At 51.8% G+C, this 3837-nt stretch overlaps 1 protein-coding gene across 1 annotated transcript in view; it reads left to right on the top strand.

Moving 5' to 3' along the window:
* LOC108799113 (zinc finger protein 142-like) overlaps positions 1-3837 on the top strand; it is a gene marked incomplete at its 5' end in the record, with an annotated part of 67114 nt that overhangs the window by 23035 nt on the left and 40242 nt on the right. The gene's annotated exons all lie outside the window — the stretch shown is intronic.

Here is a 3837-nt window from a genome sequence, read left to right on the forward strand (position 1 = left end):
CAACGGTCCTGACCCCGAGCCCACACAACGGTCCTGATCCCGAGCTCACCCAACGGTCCTGACCCCAAGCCCACCCAGTGGTCCTGACCAGGAGCTCACCCAACGGTCCTGACCCAAGCCCACCCAACGATCCTGACCAAGAGCTCACCCAAAGGTCCTGACCCCGAGCTCACCCAAAGGTCCTGACTCCGAGCTCACCCAACGTCCTGACCCCGAGCCCACACAATGGTTCTCTGACCATGAGCCCACCCACCGGTCCTTACAACGAGCCCACACAACGGTCCAATAAAAGGCCACCATACTTCTTTGAAGCCTGTAGGCTGGGGGGGAGCAGGAACCACACCGGGGACGAGATTCTCTAAGCTCTTCAGGGTGGTGGACTCCATGCCATCTTTATTCTGAGCCCCGCCCCCCTGTAAATGATGGACACGGAGACGGGCTCTCAGGATGCACAGAAACTGTCCAGGTTTTAAAGTGTGTGTGGTGGGGGGGGGTGTGTCCTCCTATTACGGCCCCTGCACCTTTAGAGGGCGCAGTCTCTGTTCAGGGCAGGAAGGTCTCCATGAGTAGAAAATGCTTTATCTCATTAACATAAATTATGATAATATGTAAACCAGCACTCCCTAATTTGTAGTGAGATCCCCAAAATGTCACCTTTTCCCTCATTAGCATATTAGAATCCTATGCAAATTAGCCAAGTTTCTCATTAAGTTAAAAGCGTACCCCAAAATGTGCCGGCAAGGATGGTGGGAGGGTCCCAAAATGCTCCCCCTTTTCTCCAACATTCTTAAGCGGGACTCTGCCAGTAAAAACGGGTTTTGGGTGGGGTAATTACTGAAAAATATATGCAGATCAGATGTAGTCTCCCTAAGTTGAAAGCCAACCGGAAAATGGCCAAATTGTGCTTCACAGAGGTGGGTCTCCCCTCATCTCCAGGGCGGAGCTTGATACCGTGCACTGCTCTCAAAGCCCATGTGGACTTCTTGGGGGTCGCAGTGCTGGGGAAAGCAGCGCCACCCGGTGACTATGCATGTAGGCGTGCCTTCATCTTCTCTATCACTGACCCCCTCCCCCCATGGGGTGAAAAACATCTCGTCAGAGCCTGGTAACCCCCAGACATGAGGGAAGAAACTTTATTTCCAAAGAACAAAAAAGGGAGTGAGTATGGTCCTCCTCCGGAGGAGGAGCTTCTATGTTCCTAATACCCCCCACGGCTTATGATGCCTGATAGGGGCCAGGGTGATTCAGGGTGACCCAAAGGCAGGTGGACCCAAATCCTGTGTGTGGTCCTATCATGGTAGAACCCATAACCACTGTGTGGGGCCTCTTAAAAACCCTACGACCTCAGCTAGGGTCCTTCCCCCAGCCCTGCATCCCTACAACCGGGAACGGGGATCAGGCCGGAGCCGGTACCGTTGGCACTCAGGGAGAATATAGTCACACGGTTCCAGTCACATTTTTCTGGGTGCGGCTTGACTTTGCATCTCATTTGCATACATCCAGAGCAGCGAATCCTCGGGGAACAAAGCAGGACCTTCCCAAGTACTAGGTAGAAGCCTGTATGGCTGGGGGAGCAGGAACCACACCGGGGACGAGATTCTCTAAGCTCTTCAGGGTGGTGGACTCCATGCCATCACCCCCACCCCCTCCCCCCTAAGTTGGGAGCAATAATCGGCGCTCAACCCCGGCAGGACTACTGGCCAAGGTGACAACGTCTATCCGGGCTCACCAAAAGGCGGAGCTGAGGAGGAGAAGCCGATCCAACATCAGGCTCGCCTGAGCCGAAGCTCCCGGGGTAGATCTCGCTGCGTAGGCATCTGCCGCTTGGCTATCCTATCTCTGAGGTAGCGAGCGGAATATAAAAAAAATTCCAAGGAAAGGGGGGAAAAAATATGAAAAATTATTTTTAAAAAATTTTCAAAAAGAAATTTTACAGAAAAACATAAAAATTACCACGGAGTCCCCCTCCTGATCTATAGCAGGCCCCTCCCTCTGGTAGGAATGTTAGGAGGGTCTCCTATTTTAAAGAGAGAAGAAAAAAAAAGTGCGTGCGGTGGAATTGCCGCCACAAAATGATCTGACGGATGCCGGGGGAGAAATATAAACAATGGGGTGGGGCTAGCAGTGATGTTACCGCTAGCTCCACTCCAACTGTTTACGTTTTTGTCACCTGTTTAAAAAAGTGCCCTGATAGGTGGAGGAGGAAATGGTGGGTTGGACCTGTTCCCCTTCTCTTACGAACTTACGGGACTTGGCGGGGAAGAACGAGGGCTTCGGGTAAAGCCTCTTCATCTCATCCAGGGCGGCAAATTTGCATATTCATTGTCACGTCCCTGGTCCGTGCAACATTAAGACACCTCACAGGGGGAATCAGACACCCTAAAAAAGAGTGCAGAAGGGCACTCTGGATCCTCAAGAAGCTACAAAGAGAAGTCCCATGAGTGCTGGGTGGAGCCTCTCAGATTCCTAAGGCAGAGTACTCACCCCAGCCGGGATTAGGCCGGAACCAGTATGATTTGGACTTAGGGAGACTATAGTTACACTTGAGCTGCATTCTGGTTGCACGGGGCCTGCGGATGGTCACGTTCGGGGAGGTGCTTGACTTATCTGATTTACATATAATTTGCATAGCGGTTCCTTTTTTTGTTGTTGTTTAAAGTCTGTGGTTGCGAGCGTATCGTGGAGTCACCACACACTAAGCAAAGTGTCTTCCCGCAAAGTGAAAGGGCCTTGAAATGACTCTGATTGGAGCAAAGCTGGGTCAGGTCCTACCCAAAGACCACCAAATCCCACCGCTCAGGAACCTACCAAAGCAGGTACCGTGAGTTTGGTAAGTTCTGGGTGGGAGGGGCTTTCCAAAAATCCCCTCGTATTCCTCCTCCAAAGGGCCTAAAAATTGCTGAACCCCACGAGACACACGGCCCCTCACAGGGGGGCCAGGAGCCCTCAGATCCACCAATCCAAAGGCCAACAGACCCTGATGGACTTCCCAAAGTAGGTCCCATGGATGGAGGCTCTTAGAGCCCCTAAAAATTCAGAGAGTGTACCTAACAGCCACAAACACTAAACATACTTCCACACGTGAATGAGGGGTCAGACTGGAACCAGTAATATTGGAGCTTAGGGAGACACTGGCAATGCTTTTTAGTTGCACGGGTTCTATGAATGGGGGGAAGTTTCCAGTTAAATTCTTCTTCTTGGGTGCCGCTTGACTCATCTGATTTACATATCATTGCATCCTCAGGGACCAAAAAGCAGGCCTTCGAAGTACTAGGTGGGGGGGGGCCTCTGAGGGAGGTAAAGAAAACCCGTCAAGGCCACAGAACAGAAGGATACGGGCTCCACACTAAGCCCAGGAGGCTCTAACCTGCTCAGATCAAAATACGACCAGAAAGCATTGCCACCAGAAGACTTCCCGCTTGCAAATGGGGGGGGGACCAGGCCGGCATAACCAGACCTGCACCAACCCAGGAGAACAGGAACCACCGCCCACCCTGAGAACCTATCCAACGAGGCAAAGGTCTCCACAGCCAACCATGACCACCTGCCGGAACGGGGATCAGGCCGGAGCCAGAATTATTTGGACTTCTGGAGACTATATTTACTTTAAATGCATTCTGGTCGTAGAGGGTCGGTGGATGGGGGGGGGGAGGGGTTTCAAGCCCAATTTTTCGGGGGTGCTTGTCTTATCTGATTTACATCTCATTTCCGTACATTCAGAGGAGGAAACTACAGAACCATTGCAGTGATTTCTTTTTTTGAAATCCATGGTGAGGGTGCGTTTCGCTACTCCGCTGAAGTGAAAGGGCCACAAACTTCGAACACCCCCCAACTGCT

This window comes from Nanorana parkeri, unplaced genomic scaffold, assembly GCF_000935625.1.
Source record: "Nanorana parkeri isolate BGI_ZX_2015 unplaced genomic scaffold, ASM93562v1 scaffold1634, whole genome shotgun sequence".
In the NCBI taxonomy this organism is placed as follows: Eukaryota; Metazoa; Chordata; class Amphibia; order Anura; family Dicroglossidae; genus Nanorana; species Nanorana parkeri.